Source organism: Sus scrofa, chromosome 1, assembly GCF_000003025.6.
Source record: "Sus scrofa isolate TJ Tabasco breed Duroc chromosome 1, Sscrofa11.1, whole genome shotgun sequence".
NCBI lineage: Eukaryota > Metazoa > Chordata > Mammalia > Artiodactyla > Suidae > Sus > Sus scrofa.
The window spans coordinates 172,469,254-172,492,562 of NC_010443.5; positions in this window are offsets into that span (position 1 = coordinate 172,469,254).

Consider the following 23,309-nt stretch of genomic DNA (forward strand, 5'->3'; position numbering starts at 1 on the left):
CATTTATTTCTATATCATATCCCAGAAAAGCATCATATAAAATAAAAATATGTATCAGGAAATTTATAAAAACAAATGAAAATATATAGAAGAAGGGCTTATGCCTGGGAGTTAAATACTTAAGCTTTTGAGGGTATGAGAAAACTTGTCAACTTACAGCAAGAAATATGCATTAAAAGACTTTATTTTTTCTTAAATATATTTAAAGCATTGTTTTTTCCACAAAATTGCTGAAATATGTGCCTTGGGTACTAAACACAATTATTAATAGAAAAATCATTTGGCTCAATTTCCTTGGATTGTAATGTAAAGTCTTTTCTATTGTGAATGAAATGAGGATTAAAAATAGTCTGTTTAATTGAGGTATATATGTCCAACATTGTTTTAAGACTTTTTGGGAAAGCAAAGACTTCAAAATAAATGTGTGCATTATATTTCAGATATGCCTCAAAGAAAATAAGTAACTAGAAAAGGTCAGCTGTAGGAAAGCAGCCTGCAAACACGCCAGTGTAATGAATTATAACTTCTGCCTGCTGTAGATGCAGAGGATGACTCCTTCAATATCTGAAAACATGTGCCTTGAAGTTTTCAATTACTCTCAGGAAACTGAACATTTCTTATAAAAAATATTTGACAAGTCTGGCTGAAAAATGTGATTTTGCAGAGAAAATGCTGTTGGATCACTGGAGTGTATTTGAAAGAAAAGTGAAAAACAGGGTCCTGGCTCCTCGCAGATGAAAAAGTAACTACTCATGGTATCAAGTCCCTGGAAGTAAACCCCAAGCCCTTTATCCTTGCATCAAATGACATGTAATGCCAGAAAAAGAATGCAAGATCACTGCTTTAAATGAGAAGGGCATTTTATAAAGTCATACCTTTCAATTTAAAATTATAATGTGTTTATGAATTCCTATATGTAAAATTACACAGTAGCAGCTCTTAAATAGTAGAAGTTCCAGAACATAGATGGAAACAGAGATATAGCCAAATAAGGTAGATAATTACTTCTAATTATTCAGACCCGGAGTTTCTCAAACATCATTCCAAGAACATCACTTCTACATTGTCGCAAATGCCAATATGAGCAAATCTCAAGCTTACCTGAGCCAGGGGAACTTGTGGAATCTTGAATCATCTAATACAGGGAAATCAGGAGTTGTTCCAAAGCTAGAATGCCACCCTTCTTAATTAAAGTATACACCCATTTTGAAAATACAGGGAGCTATAGTCAATAATTATTAGGTACCTTTTTTCTCTCTTTTTAGGGCCACACCCATGACATATAGAGTTTCCCAGGTTGGGGATATAACTGGAGCTGTAGCCACTGGCCTACACCACAGACCCAACAACACCAGGTCCAAGTTGTGTATGCAAACTACACCACAGCTCATGACAATGCCAGATCCTTAACCCATTGAGCAAGGCCAGGGATTGAACCTGCATGCTCATGGAACAAGTCAGATTTGTTTCTTCTGAACCACAAGGGGAGCCCCAATAATTATGTAATACTTTTTTTATGGTGACAGACAGTAACTAGACTTCTTGTCTAGTTACATTATTTTGTAATGTATGGAAATTAAATCACTATGCTGTGCACAGGAACTAACAAAGTGTTGTGGGTTGATTATACTTCAAAACCAAACTCAGAAAAAGACATCAGATTTGTGGTTACCAGAGGAAGGGGATAGGAGTGGGTGGGAAATTGGATGAAAATAGTCAATAGTTACAAAATTTGCCAGTTGTAAATGGTACTATTTTTAATTTTTTTATTAAAGTATAGTTGACTTACAATGTGCCAATTTCTGCAGTATAGCAAAGTGACTGAGTCATACCTACATATACATACATATATATATATATATACACACACATTTTCCTCACATTCCTTACATTATGTTCTATCATAAGAGATTGGACATAGTTTCCCGTGCTGTACATTAAGACCTCATTGCTTATTCATTCTAAATGTAATAATTTGAACCTACTAACCCCAAATTTCCAATCCATTGCATGCTCTCCTCTTCCCTTTTGACAACCACAAGTCTGTTCTCCATGTCTCTGAGTCTGTTTCTGTTTTGTAGATAGGTTCATTTGTGCCATATTATAGATTTCACATATAAGTGATATCATATGGTATTTGTATTTATCCTTCTGACTTACTTCACTCAGTAGGAGAGGCTCTAGTTGCATATGTGTTGCTGCAAATGGCATCATTTCATTCTTCTTTATGGCTGAGTAGTATTCCATTGTATATATGTACCACAACTTCTCAATCCGTTCATCTTTCAATGGACATTCAGGTTCTTTCCATGTCTTGGCTATTGCGAACAGTGCTTCTGTGAACATACAGGTACATGTATCTTTTTGAATTATAAATTTGTTTGGATATATGCCCAGGAGCAGGTTTGCTGGATCATAGAGTATTTCTATATTAGGTTTTCTGAGATAACCTCCATACTGTTTTCCATAGTAGTTGTACCAATTTACATTCCCACCAACAGTGTAGGAGGGTTCTCTTTCTCCACATCTTCTCCAGCATTTTTTATTTGTAGACTTACTAATGATGGCCATTCCAACCAGTGTGAGGTGGTACCTTATTGTAGTTTAGATTTTCATTTCTCTGATAATTACTACTGTTGAGCATTGTTTCATGTGTCTGTTGGCTATTTGTATGTCTTTGGAGAAATGTCTATTTACGTCTTATGTATATTTTCCAATTGGGTAGTGCATGCTTTCAGGAAATGAGGACAATGGGCAGATTCTATAGCCAGTTTGTGGTTGCTGGGCTCATGGCAGTGGTGAAGACAAACAGGGACATGGGGACACAGGCTACTCCTGACTGCAGGGCCCTAGACAGTGGCAGTGACCTTCAGGCAGGTGAAGGCAGCACCAAGAGCCTTTGGCAGCACCAAGAGTGGGGCATGTATGTTCCAGGGGAATGAGGACAGTAGGTGGTGCTCAGTTGCAGGGCCTTCCTCAGAGGTGAGCCCAGAGGTGATTTGTGGCCACAGGAAGTGCCTATTTATGGGACATTTAGTGGTGGGTGACTGTGCTCACCTTAGGTGTCTAAGATGGCTTTGGCAGTATGCACCCACACTCTGCCCTCGTAGCCCACTCAAGAGGTGCCCCACTGCCTGAGAACCCATGCATGCACAGAGAAATGTGTTCCTATAGTGGTCCCACCCCTTCTCCTCTCTTGCTTCCCAACAATGGTGCTTTGCATCTACTGCAGGTCCAAGGCCTCCCATTGCATTCTCTCAGCTATGGTGCTCCACTCCCCAGCTCTTGGCACACCACTCCCTATCCCTCTCAGGCTGTCTGGACAGAGATATCCCTAGTCCTCTTCCTGGAACTGACCTGTGAAACTTGAGTCTCAGGGCCCAGCCCCCTCCCACGTGTTTCAGGCTGTGGTGTCTCAGGTGGTGGTACTGATGGTCCTTGTGGCTCTCTCTCTGCTTTGCCCTCCTCAGTCCGCTGCTGTTGTTTTTTCTGACTCTTTGAGGATCCTCTTCTTTCCTAGCCTATCTCCCCATCAGTTAGGTGTGGATGCCTTTCCTTTTTCGCAGCTCCTTCTTGGTAGTGCTGGTTCCATCATGATTCCTTTTTTTCTTTTCTATTTCCTTTTTTCCTCCTTTTGTTCTACCCAGTTTTGTGGATGATTTCTTGCCCTTTTGGAGGCCTGAGATCTTCTGCCAGCACTCAGTAGATGTTCTGTGTAAATCATTCTGCATGTAGATTTTTTTTTTGGATGTGTTTTTTGGGAGAAGGTGAGTGCCATATCTTACTCCTCTGCCATCTTGATCTGGCTCCCTAATGGTACTATTAAAAAAAAAAGATAATTAGTGTTAGGAATGAAATGTATAGCATAATTAGTGTAACTAACACTGGTATATATTTTATATGAAAGTTAAGAGAGTAAATCCTATGAGTTATCTTTAAAAATAAATAAATAGATATATGATTTATCTTACCTATGTAATAATTTTTCTTTGTAAATGCAATTTTCTTTGAAACTTTTTCTTTTAATCAAAATATAATCTTCACGACTAAGATATTTACTAGACTATTCATTAATAAAAGGAAAAGAAAGAAAATAAAAGTCAAAATACAAATGCATTTTTGTGCTAAATGAAGAAAAAATATTTCTATTGTTTCGGTCTCATTTTTCCTTTTAGTTTTATTTATTTTCACCAACAATAAGTAATACTAATGATTTTTCCCCTACTGGATATACATGTTTATCATTTTTGTTTTAATACCTTTAAACAGGGTGGTTTTGAATACATATTTACTAAAATCTTCAAAAATAAAAGTTAAAACATATGCTAATGACTGATTACATGATAACCAAGATTGCCTACTAAAACATTATGCAAAAGGAAAGAAAAGAAACTTAGAATATAAAACAAAAGTTTTAAAAATATATCTTTTCGTCTTGGGGCTATATCACAAATCTTACTGCATTTCTACTGTTTTGTGTATAACAGGAAATTTTAATGCCACAGAGCAACTAGGTCTCAACTGGCTTAGTGATATGGTTAAAAAAATAATTGCCCAAAAGTTAGCAGTGAAATTCAGCATTGAACTAACTGTGGAACAGTGGGAAACATTTCAGTTATCCTCTTTTGTCCAGGAGATGATGAAACATCCTGTATTTGCATATTTATCTCAAGATAAGTACATGAAAGTCATTTTCAAATTAAAGACAAATTTGCTATTGTATCTCAGTTGACAATGTATTACAGTTAACATGATGGGCAATGACTCTCTTGAAACAATTGGACAGAAGAGTGTGATGCAAGGGTAATTCCAGAGACTTGAAAAAAAATGAATATTTAATAAAATGTTCAAAGTAAAAATATTCATAGAGATAGAAGGTGTGGGATGAGAATCTAGAGGACATTATGCAAGTGAATTAGGCCAGACTGAGACAGAGAAAAACAGTATGAGCTTGCTTATTTGTGGAGTCTTTTTAAAACGTCATAGAAACAGAGTAGAATAGCCAATACTTGGAACTGGCATAGGGGAAATAGAGAGATACTTGCCAAAGGATACAAGCTTTCAGTTAGAAGATGAATCAGCCCTGGGGATCTAATGTAGAGCATGGTGACCACAGTTATTTACGTATATTGTATACTTGAAAATTGCTGAGAGTACATCTTAATTATTCTCAATATACACACCCTAACTATATGAGATGATCGATGTGTTAAATTGACCTGATTGTGGATATCATTTCACAGTACACATGTATTCAGTTATCACATGTATACTTTTTATGTATATAAGCACACACACACACATATATGTAAATTTTATCTATCAGTTATAAGTCAAAGCTGGGGAAATCTTTTGAAGTGTACTTGTATGGAAATAAGTGATTGTTTCCATTTTATATTAAGTTTTTATCTAAAATGTGTATTTTTGCAGGTTAATATTACTAGCAATTACACAGGCATTTAAATACACAAGCAGCATTTGTTAAGAATTTCCTGTTTAAAGATAATTAGTGTGATGTAATTGCTTTATTGGATTCTTTATGCCAGACTATATGGTGTTTATGGCACTATTATATTATTTAGGTTTTGAAACATTATGACTTTATATAACTACATAAAATAATGTAAACGATAGACCACTAGGTATTAATTATTGAAAACCTATTTAGGACATTACCACTGAAGTGAGCAAATAGATATCCTTCCTCTTTGTTTAGTATTAGTAGCCAGAATTAACATAAATAAATGTTTTCTTCAGTGAAATATTATCTTTTTAAAACGTACTTTTTATTGCATCAAAGAATAAAATGCTATCTTTTTTCAGTTAAGGTGGGCCAAACCAAATATAATTTTGTCTTCTTGACTTAAAAGATATAATTTTCAACTTTAGTAAGTGAAAAGCACTTCAAATCTATCATTTTGCTTTACTTCTCAGGGAATTATATCTGTAACTTACAATTCAGAAAAGTGGCCTACTTTCTCTGGAGCATGTGAAATAAACACCATGCTTTTGTACATGTTAATGTGATTGTTATGCATTAGAAAAACCAAGTTAAATTTTATATTCATGATTTAGACTGATTTCCTACCAGGCAAAGGAGAGAGATAAACTATAATCACTACTCTTGATAAAATGAAGCAAATGACAATGATTTGTAAATATATATAAATGGACTGTGGTAATATTTTCAATAACATACTATAAAATTGATAACACATACTGGTGCATATGAAATTCCTTTCCATTCATTCAACCAAAGTAGAATAATCAGCACTGTAGACTATCCAGATGAGATGATAATACTGAAAGAGAAAAACTAATCTGAGAACTTTGTTAATTGCATTTATTTTTATTTTTTCCTCTTCAATGTCATCTAAACATTTTACATTTTTTAGTAAAATATACTTGATTTACAGTGTTGTGTCAATTTCTGCTGTATAGCATAATAACCCAGTCATACTGTGTGTGTGTGTGTGTGTATATATATAATATATATATATGTGTGTGTGTGTATATATATATATATATATTTTTCTTTTTCTCATACTATCTTCCTTCATATTCTATCCCAAGAGATTGGATATCATTTTCTGTGCTGTACAGTAGGACCTCATTGTTTATCCATTCTATATGTAATACTTAAATTGTGTTAAATCATATCAAATTATCCAACTAAGCCTTGCTTGGTCCTCAAAAAGTTACAAACACATAAATGACTTTTATGTGCATCCATTAAGATTATAGTTAAACTAAATGTGATATTTAAATTGCATTAAATCATATCAAATTATCCAACTAAGCCTTGCTTGGTCCTCAAAAAATTACAAACACATAAATGACTTGTATATGCATACAGATTATAGTTAAACTAACTATTTTATTGAAGTTCATTTTAATAGAATAATACAGGGTTTTTTGACTGTATTCTTAGAATATTTACATTATTCATATTCTTTTATATAGTTATAGTTTATTGCTTTTCATTGTTGGGGAGTTTTCATTGTATAAATATATGGTAAATTATTGTTGATGAATTTTCAGTTTATTGTCAGTTTGGTGCTATTATGGAAAATTCTGTGGTAAACTTGTACATGCTTCTTGGTCACATGCATATTCATGTCTGTTGGAAATATACCTAGAAGTGAAATTCCTATGTTATAGCTTACACATAGATTCAATTTGAGAAATTTAACAGCAAATGATTTCCTGAAATAGTTGCAACAATTTTATGTTCTCAACTGCCTCTAGTATATGAGAATTTCTCTTGTTCTACATCACTAACACCTGGTACTTCCTGGCATCTTAACTCTAGACCTTCTGGACTAAATATTTGCATAATATATAGTGTTTTCATAATGGGGTTTTAATTTTGGTTTACTTGTATTAAAATATATTCTTCACCTTTTCATGATTTTTAGCTAAACAGATACCCCTTTGTGAAATTCCTCTTCCAATCTCTTGTGTAGTTTCTTTAGGGTTTCCTATCTTTATGTTATTGGTTTGTTGTTGTTTATCTAGTTTAGATGTGAGTATTTGTTGTTTAGTACATTGTCAACTTCCACTTGGCCACTTTCTTTTTACCCTGTAATGGAGTCAATTGATTAATATGTGCTCTTAATTTTGATGTAGTACAATTTATCAATCTTTCTTTTTTGGTTAATTTTGCCTTCAAATATATTTACCTAACTCAAGCTAGTGATGACATTCTCCCTCACTATTTCATGAAAGATTTTTTATTTTTCCTTTTGAAATTGTATCAATGGTAGACCTAGAATTCATTTTTGGATGTGGTGTGAATTAGGTTTTAATGCAGTTTTCCTAAATAGACATGACACAGTCCCAGAACTGGTATTGAAGAGACCATTATTTCCCCACTTTTTTGCATTACTAAATTCTTAATAACTGAAGTGCTCAACACAAATTGTTTAGCATCCAGACTCTCAAAACTCTGTCATGTATCTCTTTGCCTATCATTGGAACAATAGCACACTTTCTTATTTACTATAACTTAAAGCTGCTTCTTGTTCTTTTTTTCAATAGTATCTTGGTTATTCTTGGTTCTTTGCATTTCCATATAAGTCTTGGAAGTGAATTGACATTTCTGGAAAAAGTATTCTTAGGATAAATTCTATAAGTCAATCAGAATTTGGAGAGAATTGATATTAAACTCAATCCAAAAGAAAGGCATATCATCTTTTTAAAATTGTCTTTCTTATAATAGTTTCTTGTAATGTTTAGAAATACATAGAAATCTTGTATATCTTTCATTGGTTTTTATGAACACTTTTAAGCTGTTTGATGTCTTTACAAAAATGCTTATATCTTTGCATTTCTGACATCATTGGCCTTGAGACAAAGACCGCCATGAAGACACTTGTATTTGGAAAATTGAGGTTTACTGATCCTTCCTTCAAGGTAGAAGAAACACAGTGGGGGCAAACTGCAGGATGCTGTAGTTGCTGTTTGAAAGAACATTAATGATTTGGATGGGTTAGGTAATTTTTCAGGAATATGAAAGGAAGCCATAACTTGTTATGGATGCTTTCAGGACACAGGGATAATTTTAGGATTGGCTATTTTAGTAAGTTTTATCTCTGAAGTGAAAGGAATGAAACAAGTCTAAACCATCAAGCTGCCATTGTAGTAAAATGGTAATAAGTTATTAATAAATCTAGGGGAATGCTTGGCTATCTGTGGTATGAACAATTGTCATTAAAAAAAAACACTTCATTGGGGTATGATTGATGTACAAAAAGCTGAATGTTTAATGTGTACAACTTGGTAAGTTTAGAGGTCAGACATGATAATGGAATGGTTTTGTTTGGTTGTTTTTTTTTGGGGGGAGGGTCTCTTCATTCTGATCACATAGTGGACTTATCTGATCTTGGTGTGCTCTGGAATTATTTATATTTAATTAAAAAGTAAAATATAGCTCTTAGCAATATCAAGTCTTAAATGACACTTCGAAGCCAGCTCCTGGATGGCTGAGGCTTCTTTTCTCTTTCTCTCTGGAATTAATCATTTGGCCCAGTTTAGAGAGTTGTGAGTTAGTTTTCTGATTTCATTTGGGATGTTTGCATCTGTGTTCATGAATTGCATTAATTTGTATTCTTCAATATGTTTGTCAGGTTTTGGTGTCATGCTTAAGTTGGTCTTTGAAAAATAAGTGTGACTTTTTCTTCCTTCTATTTTGTGGAATAATTAGTGTAAGCATTTTTTACATACCTTCTAGGTGATTTTATCATATCAAAATACAAAATTTTCTAGTAATCAGTGAGGATATGTTATAAATAACAAACTGGGTTAATAACTATAAGTAAATATGAATGGATTTAAAGCAATACATTAAAATATATTTCACATTAATTTCTAGTAGGTAAATCTCATATGTTTATGTATCACAGATGTATTTGAATAGATTTTACATATATTTTAATCTCAATTATAGCTACCACACTGCAACTAACAAAATCTGGAAATATTCTATTGTGAAAGAGCTAGTTGTGTGTTAGTCATTTTTCTCTGCCTGACAAAAAACAAAAACATACAATTTCTCTAGAAATTTGCTGATAGAAAAATATATAAGATTGGTTGTATCAGTAGGGAAGAGGCAGAGGACTAATACATCATGCTCACCTTCTCCCACAAAACATCAAAAAAACACAGCTACATGTAGAATGATTCACAAAGTACATTTACTGAACACTGGCAGAAATTAAACCTCCAATAAGGGAAAGAAACCCTCCACATAACTGGGTAGAAAAAGAGAAAAAAAAATACAGAGAGAGAAAGGACTCAAGACAGGCCTAGCACTTTTGAGAGGGAGCTGTTAACTAGAAAAGGAACCCACATCCTGAGAAGTCACCTAAGTGACTTTTTTATTTTTTTATTTTTATTTTTTTATTTTTTTAAGAATGTGAGTCTACGCGACTGTCAGGCTAAAAGCAAGCAGGTATAGGAAGGGGTTAATGGTTAATGTACTTGAAAAACAGGGCAACCACAAATCAAAACCAAACATTACATTCACCAAAAATAAACAGAAAAGGACACAGCATAAAATAAAAGGAAATAATCCAACCAAAGAAAGAAGGGAAGAAAGGAGAAACAAATAATCAACCGGAAAACAAAGTTTCAAATGGCAATAAATACATATTTATCAATAATTACCATAAGTGTCAATGGATTGAATGCTTCAATCAAAAGACACAGAGTGGCAAATTGGATAAAAAAGCAAGAGCCTACAATATGCTGTCTACAAGAGACTCACCTTAGGGTAAAGGACACAGATGGGTTATGCCAGTACCACACCTATCTTCTAACTAGTCTATATTAGGATAGCTCTCCTAATAAGTTAATAGAATGACTATAAGAACATAATTTGAGTTCTGCAAACTCCCTGGTGTGACTGTCTTATAGTGAGGATATTGTTCAGTTGATCAAGAATAACAAGCCCATGCCACTGAAACAACAAGACTTTATATTAGTTACCAAAACATTAATACATTGCATGTGAAATAATCACTCCAAAATCATCTGCTTTGAAACCAAGTGAGGAACTGCTAAAATGACACCTCTTAATAAACAATGCCATGTAATACATTTTTTGTGACATGCCAAATTAAGATAACCACCACAAATACATACACACAAATTAGTGCATGCTTAATTAGTGAAATTCTAATAAGGTTGGTAAATTGTATCCATGATAATGATAGCTATTGCTAAAAATGACCTCTGAAACCAAGAGTTTTGATTATTTTATAGTTAATTTGAATAAGCATTTAGTGATATGACCCTTCAAAATTCTCTTACTTTTTTCATCTTTACATTTGTGATGTTTATCTCAGTGAAAAAATATATTTCAACTAATCCATATGGTAATTAAAATTAACTATTCATAACACAGGAAAATCAGGTACTAAAATGTTCTTCAGACCCCAAAATGTATGTCACAGTGTGTGTGTGTGTATTCATATACACATTTTATATAAAATGTGTGTATTAAGAAAATCTAATCCATTTTAAGGGATGGAGTCACTACTTGAAACTGCTTTCTCTCCTTTGTGTATTATTTTAACAAGTATAATTAGGTTTTTTCCCCAAATTTCACAGTATAATAGAAGGAAACTTGTCATAGAGGCAGGTTGACAGTATTAAAATTTGAAAATGAAGAGTGGGATGCCAAGAGCAAGGGAGCGATAGTTAAAAACACAGAACTAGTCAGTCTTCACTAGAAAGGCAAGTAGTCATCAAAGGAAAGGGTGAATGAGAACAGCATTTTATAATGTGGTAAAGTTATACTCACACTGTTGATTGTGCATTATTAAAAGTGTAAATTATAATTAATAACTTTAAAAGACAGATAAAATAACCTGTGTTGTATAATACTTTTAATAATGAAAAAATATACAAAACATCTCAGTAACTTTTTGCTGTCTTTTCATTGTGCGCATGTTACATGCCAGGAAATTTTCTTTCTTTTTTCCCCTGACAATTTTTAAGGAAGAAGATGCAGATATTCTCACTCATTTTGAAGGAAAAAATGAGAGAAATTATAACTTCCACAAAGTAACCCAACTAAAAAGTTAAAAACTGGAAATGAAATTGTTTATAGATATAACTGTTTGTCATGTTAAATTTTTTAGATAGTTTTATTTTCTTTAAAGTACCGTGTTTCTGTATTGCTTGAGATCTACAACTTCTTGTTTTGGTATTGCCATTGATACTTGAATCTTAAAAATTCAGCTAAGTAGAAAATCTTATTCCAATTATTTCTTAAGATTATGGTCTTTGCTTTTAGTAAGTTTGCTGGAAGCTACATCTCAATTCACCTTGACGTTTTTGTATGTTGAGAGCCACAAGCCATTATAGTGTTTTAGAAAAATACTACCCATACATGTAAGATTAGCACCAGATTACTGAAGAACAGGAAAACGAAACAATTCAGTTTGAGGCTGAGGGATCACTTACTCAAAATTCCTGATAATCTACAATCTCCAGTAGATTTTACTTGGTTTGGGCAGTGCTGTATACTCCATAATACACAGCCAGACCAATGAGCTGAACTTTGCCTCAAAGAGTTACAATGTGAACTGTCTTTTAGAAAAAGAAATATTATCTCTGGTGAAGTAAGGGTGGGATTAGTATTTCAAAAGCAAAGAGAAAAAGAGCAAAGCTTTCACTCAGCCTTGAATGAATGTAGCAAGAGAGAATTATAAAAACTGAAACATTTCCAGATTGATAATGGCATTCCTGCTGAGAGTGTCAGTTCCTGGAGTGTGCAAAGAAACTAGGAAGAGTGGTCTCTCAGACAAGAAGATTGATTCTGTAATTCTCCATGAGCACTACAGCCTGTCAGCATGATTGCACTTGTTTCTCTAAAAGCATTAGCAAGACAATTACCAATTATTTCACCACGGCATTTACATGTTTGTGTCCATCTATCCCTGGAGCCCAGGAAATTGATAATGCATTGCCTGATGTTTTTGCTATCCTGTGTAGGGTTTCAGGTAGCCAAAGATCTGATGGCACTCAGGAAAAATCAGGTGATTGTGAGCTTATAAATTATGTACACAAAAAAGAAGAAATCTATGAAGTATGCTTGGCAAAGAGTAAGAAATCACTGTGGGCTTTTTTTTTTTTTTTTTTTTTTTTTTTTTTGCTGAGAAGAAAATACTCTTTAGGTCAAAAGGGAACAAAGGAAATGCAGTTTCATAGTTCATTCTTGTTGATGGACTAAATGTTATAATCACACATGCCTATAAATTGTCTTATACCTACAAAATATCCAGTAAAAAAAAATAAAACTGGCCTTTTTATATGTACAATGATTTACTTGACCATTTCCTTAATATTGGCTTTGTATCCTGGGTCTTGACATCACTCTTATAAAATTGAGACTCACATGTTTATAATTTGATTGCTTACATCAACTATTAGATCAAATTTATGGTATTTGATATGTATTAGGAAACTATTTTTAGAAAAGGTGTACCAATATAACTTATTATTAAAATGCTTATTTCAATGCATTTTCACTAAATTAAAATATTACTGCTTTTTAAAAATGTACTTTATTTTAAAGTTTTCTCTTACTACTGAGTAGAATATAGATTTTGCAAACCAACTTACTTATGAAGGCCAAGCACATAAAATTATCTCTAACCTAATCTCTTAGAAGTAAGAGTCTAAAATTTTGTTATATACACCTGTAACTTATTCACCAAAACTATAATCAAAAGTACTTGTGCCTTTCTTTTTTGTAGTTTTATTGCATCATTTCCTATATCTTCAAATATTTTTCAAAATCATGATTATAAGTTGATTTTGTCAAGTTTGTAAACATTAAATTTAAATATTCTAAATACTAACAATTTATTAAATATGTTTGAGTTTTTTAAAGCTCTTAATATTGCCAACTTCTTTTTTCAGAATTTTTGTCTGATGGATTTAAAAATTATGACCTGCTACTAATTTTTTCTACCTGAAAATTTTATTGATTCTTTTTTGAACTACTGATTGGTTGCCCAACTTTTTCATACTGTTTTATTAGAAATATATATACGTTTAGAACATTTTAGCTATTTTTGTTTTTTTTTTTACTTTATTCAACATTACACTTGAGACATTTAATGTATATTTGTGCCATCAAATTTATCAATATTTTCACTAATAATTTATTTGATTTTATGCTTAGAAAAGTATGTCCTGCAACATACATTGATATTTACCTATATCTTCTCATTGTTTTAGTTTTAATTGTATGTTTAATCCCCAATACATCTGAAACTTTAAAATATATCTTATGCTATGAATAACCTAATTTTTTCTTATACTTGTGAACAATGTGGTCTAGTGCCATGTACTAGGACATCCCTTATTTCGCTAATTAATTTGTCTTGTTCACCCACACTCTCCCATTATTGCTACTATTCATTTATAGTCAGATACTGAATCCATATAGTAAAGAAGTCCTCAGGACTGCTTTCAGATGATTAACCAGTGCTCAGGGATGGGCTGGCAAATGGTCTGGAAGGGTCTGTGCCAGGCAATGAGCTGGCTTAAACTTCAAAGAAGAAAAATAAAATAGATTTAAAAATTAAATTACTCATTGCCTACAGATGGACCATAAACACTCAGTTTTGTACAAGATAGAGGAGACTCCGTTCTTACTGGCTAATACGGTGCTGAACATTGAGAAATGACTGAGTGGTGGCAATGTGCTAAAAAACAATCACTTTCTCACACACATTGACACCCAGACTATCAGAGAAACAACCACTTGTCTGGAAGCAATAGAGCCCAGTTATATAATGCCACATGCCACATCATATCATTACTGGTTAGGACCTTCCCAGATTATAATGATTAGAGCAATACATATATATGTATATATGTAGATATAATTGAAACTAGCATTCCTATTTTTTAGTTATTATTTCTAGCATGCCTGTTACTTGGTTGTTACTTTTTAAAATTTATTCTGGAAAAGATGTTCAATTTATCAAATTACTTGTTAGCATATATTGTATTTCTCTGAATTCTTTATAATAAATAATCTTTAATTTACCAGCTTCTGAGTCCAATACAACTTATACACTGTCTTTTCTTCTTCTGCATACAGAAAATATTGCCCTTCCAAATGATATTTTTTCTTGTTCTTTATCATCTAATTTTCCCTTAATAGTGTGTGTAGAAGCTCTTGCTGAGTAATACAGTTTTTTTCAGTGTCATTGCTTTCTGGTCTCATCTATTTTTAAATTTTATAATGATTTTTATTTTTTTCCAATATAGCTTGTCTGTAGTATTCTGTCAATTTTCTACTTTACAGAAAGGTGACCCAGTCACCCATACATATATACACTTTTTCTCACACTATCATGCTCCATCATAAGCGACTAGATATAGTTCCCAGTGCTATACAGCAGGATCTCATTGTTTATCCATTCCAAAGGCAATAGTTTACATCTGTTAACCCCAAATTCCCAGTCCATCCCTCTCTCCCACTCTCCCTTGGCAACCACAAGTCTGTTCTTCATGTCCATGATTTTATTTCTGTGAAAAGTTTCAGTTATTTTTATCTTAAGAAAATCATGGTGTAATATCTTCCATCTTAAAAAACATATCTTTTGACATTATGTCTCTTTAGCTTCACAAAATTTGTTTATCCTCTTTCATAAAGTTTTCAAAAATGTTTGTAATCATATTATTTCTTCATTTTCGATCTTTTTATATTCACAAGATAAAGTAACAATAAACACAGGTTAAACTGTTATATTTTACTCCCATCTTAAACATCAAGCAGCGCTCTCCATGGTTATGAATCCCCACCTCCCAAGCCCCACAGAGGACACAGTCTACCTTTTTTCTGCTAGTATGGATCTCCTTAATTGTGTATTTAAATAAAAAGATAAGCTTGTTTGGTATTCTCCATATTCACAGCTAAATTTAAGATGATTGCCAATGTCTCCATAGAAAGAATTATAAAACTGAAAAGGAACTTCAGCTTTCCCTAGGCTAATTAATACAGGTAAACTACTATTAATATAAATTTGTTATGGGAAGGGTTGAGAGTCCCTGGAGAGGTGGTAATGTCCTTGCTGTCTTAATGTGTTCTCGTCCTCAAGATAAATATTGATCAAATCCTCATGAAATAAATCCCAAAAGATTAGTTTACATTTCATTATTTGATATTGTTGATTACTATAATGAATTAATTAGTCATTAAGTCTTATCATTAGTAGTTGGTTGTTTTTTTGTTTTTATTTTCTTGTGCCTGCCTGAGGTTCTGCTGAAGGCTGTAGGCAAGATATTAAGTCTTCAGCAAAGAGATACAGTCTCAGAGGGACTGCATTGGGTATCCTTAACTATTAATAATTAAAGACAGAGGTTCTTGGGTACAGGCTTTGGAGTTCAAAGTGGCACAACTTAACTCTCAGTACTACAGGATAGGATTTCTAGGATTCTTGTTGGTTGAGAAATGAATAATTTTCATGAAATCAGATTGCAAGCAAAATTAATTACATAGAAGTGAAGGAGCTGATAAACTGATGAAATATTACTAATGGTGGTTAATTGCCTTGGGGTGTTTTTGTTATATTTTAAAATATTCTACTACTTGTGTTTGTGAAGTTCTTATCCTTTACCCTTCTTTACCCTCTTATTCTTTACCCTTCTTTACACTTTGACTTAGTAAACTATGCTTACTCAAACTAAAGTGCAATGTCCTTTAAATGGTAGATTGGTGTTAATGACATCTTAAAATTTTGGAACAAATACAGTAGTCCCTTCACATCTACAATTTCACTTTCTGTGGTTTTGGCTACCTGCTGTCAACTGTAGTACAAAATATTACATAGACAATTTCATAAATAAATAATTCATAGTATTTTAATTGTACCCTATTCTGAGAAATGTGATGAAATCCCTTGTCCTGTTCCATCAATCCTGGAACATGAATATTCCTTTTTGTCCAGTGCATCCCTCCCATTAGTCTCTGAGTGGCCCTTTCAGTTATCAGTGATTGTCATTATATGCCGGTGCTCGTGTTCAGATAACACTTATTTTACTTAATCCTTACAAAGCACAAGAGTAGTGATGCTGGTATTTGGATATGTCAAAGAGAAGCTAAAAATTGCTTCCTTTAAGTGAAAAGCTGGAAGTACTTGACTTAATAAAGGGAGAAAAATATTGTATGCATAGGTTGCTAAGATCTATTTTAAGAACCAATCTGCTATCCATGAAATTGTGAAAAAGGTATAAGGGTTCACTTGTCAACACATCAACTTCAGCATTTCTTATGGTCTTTCTGATGAGCAAGCTTAAACAGGGAACCTGCTGCTTCAATGCCTTAGAATAGTAGCCACAGTATACCACAGTCCTTCAAATACTTTTGTTCCTAGATGTTCTTATCTTAATGTTTATCAGCTGGGGCCATAGAGCATAAGGAAGAATCTAACCAATGCTTTACTAAGTGGGTTCAAGTTGCGCACTGGCAGGACACATGAGATAGTTATCTTTGCTCCATAAATAGGGGATGTAAGATGACACTTTTGAGCAAAATTTTTTGAGCTTTAATATATACCAATTTTCATGAATTGATGTCATTGGAATATAAGCATGATGAAGTTACTTCTTCATAGTTTAATATTTGCATTTACTATACTTCAGACAGCTTTATACTTACAAAGTGTTATACTAGTAAACAACATTATTCTGCCAAATTCTTTGTGGTACTACTTTTTGTAAGTGTAGCATATTCAGGATAATAATTGTTTTTAGAGAAGCAGATGGTAAGCTCACTTCAGGATTATTAATGTTAACATTTATTTGAAAGTTCAGATGAATATGCATGTATTATTGTCATGATTTAGACACCCCCACAGTTTCTACTACTTCTCACTCAAAGTGTTCCTTTAACATTTGTGTCATTTATACCATACTGCTTTGAATACCAGGTGATATAAAAAGAACACTTATAGAAGCACTCTTTCCAAGGCATTTTCAGTTTTCTCCTCTGAGGCCTTCAAAAATTTTCCCAATTAGTGCCATGAAAACTGAGATAACATCAAATATGTGCTCCAATATTTCATTTCAGTTTTTCTACATAGCATCTCTGTGTTCCTTCTCTCCAATTCACTGGGTCATATCTCTTTTCATCAACAATTCCAAGTGTCAGTTATGCTCTTAATAGCCAATGAAGGTCCCAGAACTGCTATTCTTGTCTATATTGTCTTGTACTGTTGCTGATTGTCTGTGTTGTGGGCTCTGCCATGTATCGCATCTCCTATTGCTGCTACCATTGACTGAAGTTTTGAATCTGTAATGTCCAATATGGACACTGGCCAGTCCCAAGTGGATACTGAGCACTCGAAATGAGGATACTGTGACTGAGGCACTGAAATGTTAATTTCAAAACCGATTTTTCAGTTACTAGAAAACTTAAGTATGTTTGAAATAATGGTTATATGGGTCTATATTTTTACTTGAACATGTTAAAAAATCTAAATACAATCACTTATTTCCAAATAGATTTTAACATTTCATTTGAGAAGTGCTGTAAGTGTAAAATGCAGACCAGATTTCCATTTTTTCTTTATTTTTTTTTTGTGGTTACTGTAAAATTTAAAATTACATACATGGCTAGCATAACAATTCTATTGGACAGTGCTCTTTTTTTTACTAAGATTTTCAATATCCTTTTAAGTTTACTTTTAAAATAATGTTCTTTTGGGGAAATAAAAAGTCATTTGCCAGCCTCTTCACAAATATATTTCAGAAAGAAAACAGTTTTAATATTGAATAACATGAAATCAGAATGCAGTGCATATCACAGGCAATCAGCTAAAAAAGATTGCAAGATAGAAAGTCCAATTGTTTCACACAGTTGAGCATATGCAACTCATTTCATACATGTTCTCAAAATAAATAACTAGTCCTTAAGTAGAAGACTTGGTGGCACTACTTGTGATAGATTGTTCATTCTAAATTCAACTGGTAATTGGGATGGCTGCATTGGTTTACTAATTGGCTTTGTTTAAAGAAAAAATAAATTTCTCATCTCTTTAAAATAGTAAGTTTGCAACTTGGAGTCCAGTACAGGCTAAAGTTAGGATCCTACCCTCCCATGTGTCATTGAAGATAGGGGTAAATCCTTTTTTATTACATCTCAAAAACATGTTACCCAAGTCCTTGAGAAAAAGATTTCTGGCTTATAAAGCTGACTGAGAATCTATTTATCCATTAAAATATTTGTATACACTAGAAAGGGTCAGAGAAAGCATTTATAATTACAGGTTTTCTAAAGTAAATGCTCAAAGAAAATGCCCAGAAAGGGAATCATTTTTGCTGTCTTACACCAGAGAAGCTCAATATTTTTCTATTTTTAGATTTGTATTTACGTCCACAGTTCTTATTTCATGTGAGTTATGACAGTAATGTTGGTTAGATATATATTATAAAACTTAAAAACAAGAATATTTAATCATAAATTGGAATATTAATTTTCCCTTAATCCTAATTTCTCACCCTTTGCTATAGTTAAAAATATCACTTGCTTTCCCAAATGTTTATTGTTTGTTTTACCTTTTTGCATATAACAGAGGACATTTCTTTCTTCTGTCTTGCCTGCTCTTCTGGCATGTGCAATTCATACACTCTTTATTTTTTTAGGGCCGCACCTGCAGCATATGGAGGTTCCCAGCCTAGGAGTCAAGTCAGAGCTATAGTCTCTGCCATATACCACAGCAACACAGGATCCACAATGTGTCTGCAACCTATACCACAGCTCACAGCAAAGCCAGATCCTTAACCCACTGAGTGAGGCCAGAGATTAAACTTGCGTCCTCATGGATCCTAGTCAGATTCGTTTCAATTGAGCCACAAAGGGAACTCCTATTTTATTTTTAAAAATCACTTGGTTCCATGTTTATTCTCCAGAGATGGCACAAAACTCAAGTTGTAGTTGATTTTTTCTTCTTGTCTTTTTAGCACCACACATGCGGAAGTTCCTAGACTAGGGGTCCAATAAGAACTGCGGCCACCAGCCTATGCAACAGCACGGCTATGAGGGATCCAAGCTGCATCTGCAAACTACACCACAGCTCACAGCAATGCTGGATCATTAACCCAAAGAGTGAGGCCATGGATTGAACCTACATCTTCATGGATACTAGTCGGGTTCATTACCCCTGAGCCACAATGGAACTTCTATAGTTGATTTTTTGTTTGTTCTTCTGGGATTAATATGAGTTCTTGGAAGAAATTACACTTCATCCATGAGACCACAAACAGACAAGTTAGCCTATAATTGAAGGAACTGATTTTGCTACTTCTTGAAGAGTTTACCTAAGAATGGATTTAACTCAGAAGAAAGCTGATCTGAGATAAAGGGAGAAAAAGAGACGTCTGTGTTTTATGGTTGAACACTTAGATTCAGCACTGCCTGTGGTTAGACCCCAGTGTACATTTCCAAAGTAGGGGGCTTCACATATTTCACCTATGCCTAAGCTGGTTGAGGTTGGATTTTTGTTTTTTTCAAGCACAGATTTCCAGTTTATACACGTACATGTGATACTTTGTCTTAATGAAGAATACCATAGATTACATGACAAATGGACATTTTAAAGTGTCCTTAATGTCCAGTTAACAACCAAAGTTTTTATTGGTTTGACTATCCAGACGAATTTCTAGATTTTTCCTTTAGACAATTTCAACATTCAATATAATTGTTGGGAGAAGCATAGACTCTTCAAAGAGAATCTTAAACATAAACTGTGAGTTTAATTAAATTAGTTTTGTTGTAATATTTAAAATATATAAAATGTATAAACTATTACTATGGCTCTTAGAAAAGTATTAAACCAAAACAAGTTCTAATGTACATATAAATTCTAAGAAGTCCAATAACATATAAGTTATCTACACATATTATCTGTGTTTCTAGTGTTGGAATCCCTAATCACACTCACAAAAAATCCTCTATTCCAATATTTTCATAGATTTGTGTGTGTGTGGTATTAATAATTTATGTTAATTTATTATAGTTATATAAAGTAGAGACCTTTTCTTATATTAAACAATCAACTGTCTACAAGGCATTCATTTAGCAACCTATTCTTCCCATTATTTTAAAATAGGCACCTTTACAAACATTCAAATATAACATTTTCCCCTTAGAGATTTGTAAATATTTTGCCCTATTTTTCTTTCTGGAACAGCATACATAACAAAACCTTCCTTTTTTATATATCTACTAATCTACGTATTGCTAATAAAATATTCCAGTTTTGTTTTTAAAATCAGAATCTCTTCAACATACCTGCTTTCAAACTGAATGTATTACTGACTAGCATGATAGAGGTTTATTGGGTTTGCAATATGTGCACTATTCTAGGCCAAGTGGATAACTCAATTGATACTATTCAGAGTCATATGACAGTACCTTGGCAGGCCCTATGCCAAATTTTCTCTTTTTCTCTTCTCTCAATGGATAGAAAGATGGACAACATCTCTTTCTTCAGGACACCTTTGAAATTTTCTCTTAATCCTTATTTGTTTTATATTCTTTCGGCCATTCAAGTGCAGCCATGAGAAGGGACAGAGGAAAGACTCAGGAAAACAAGTTTAAAATACTCATAGGTCCTTGACAGACTGCACCGATGCCATGCAGGGCCACATGACAAGCACCAGTGTGGCCAGGAGACAAAAGACAAAAAGAAAGTAAAAGTATTAGATGAGAACCTTCACTGGGGTTTCCAAGAGAAAGGCAAAAATGCCAGAGTAGACAGGTGATGACTGGCTGGTTTGAATGATTCTGAAAGGCTCTAAGCAGGGGGGGTGGTCCCTAGTTGCCTGGTAGTTGGCCCTGGAATGATTAAGTCAGAAAAATATTGGCTCTTGGGTTCATGGGTCAGACTGAGAAAGTATGGCTCTGGATTGGTTAGGTTGCACATCAAAGGCATACTCGGCCCAGAAGATCAGATTCTCTTAATCCAGAAAATTTTTCTAAGATGTCAAAACACCATACCATACATAAAATTAAAGAAAAAAATAGTACTCCCAAATTTAATGAGCGTATGTTTAATATATCAATTTTATTTTTTTGCAGCCTAGCTGCATGTTATTCTGGAATAGTAAAGTATATATATATATATATATATATATATATATATATATATAATTTTTTGTTGTTGTTAACTTTAATGATGAATCTGCTTCTCTGCCTGTATATGACTCTGCTTGGGCTGGGGCAGCTGGTCATAGAGAAGGAGTTTTAAACCCAGTATAATTAAGTTAATTCTTCTACATGGAATTTTGAATAGTCTATTATCTGTTGAGTTTTAAATAGTTCCTCATCTGCTTTATATGTTTTAATATAGTTATATCACTGCTCTGAGCCATAACTACATTCTGTATGTGTGTGTATTTGTGTGTGCGCATACATAGATGTACATGCCATAATATATGTTCTATATTTAAATATATATAAATTTGTCTTAGTGTTGTGCCTACATGTATGGCAGTAAACCAATTGTGTGATCAGAAATTCCAAAATTTTACATTTGTTGTACCCAGATCTTTCACTTTAACTTAAACCAGAATCTTCTGCAATATTTCATTACTTGAGAAAGCTTTTATCTTCTAAAGGAACCCTAGCGTTTCTGCCCACCATCCTCTAGACTGGCAGGAAGGTAAGAATTCTAACGACTCCAAATTATGGCTCAAAGTTGGATCCCTGATGGAGTTCTTGTTGTGGCTCAGTGGGTTATGAACCCAACTAGTATCCATGAAGGTGCAGGTTCAATCTCTGGCCTTGCTCAGTGGGTTAATGATCAGCATTGTCATGAGCTGTGGTGTAGGTTGCAAATGCGGCTTGGATCTGGCATTGCTCTGCCTGTGGTATAGCCCCTCAGCTGCAGCTACTATTCGACCCCTAGCCCGAGAACTTCCATGTGCCACAGGTGTGGCCCTAAAAAGCAAAAAAAAAAAAAAAAAAAAAAAAAAATTAAAATAATAAATAAATATATCTAGGCCTGAAGATTTCTTTATGGTAAGGGTTTTAACTACAAATTTAATTACTTTAATAATTCCAGGAACATATGTATATATTTTTCTTTTTGGGTGAAATTTTGTACTTGTGTCTTTCAAATAATTTATCTGTTTTATCCATGTTGTTGAATTTTTTGACACTAAATTATTGTAATGTTAACATTTTAATATCTATAGATACTGTAAATTTAGTGAGACTTTTTCCTATGTAGTGAACATTTATGGTAAGTATTTCTATTTTACAAGAAAGACACATATTATTAGTGTCAAACTAAATAAAACATGATTACCACATGGTATATTAATAACCCTTAGATTAACTATTAAAATTAAGTCAAGTCTAAGTATTTTGTATTTTTATCCCAAAATTATCTATTGAAGAGTTAGAGGAGATTTACTTAATGTACTTGATAAAATGTTAACTCTTGATCACCAACAAAAATATCTTTTTCTGGAAGTTCCCATTATGGCTCAGTGGGTTACAAACCTGACTAGTATCAACTAGTATCCACGAGGATATGGATTCGATCCCTGGCCTCACTCAGTGGGTTAATGACACAGTTGCAGTGAGCTGTGGTATAGGTTGCAGACATGGCTCGGATCTGGCATTGCTGTGACTGTGGTGTAGACAGGCAGCTGCAGCTCCAATTTTACCCCTAGCCTGTGACTTCCATATGCCACAGGTATTGTGTGAAAAAGAAAAAAAAAAAGAGTTGGATCACTGATAAGCTCTTCACTACACAGAAGTTACAAATACTTCA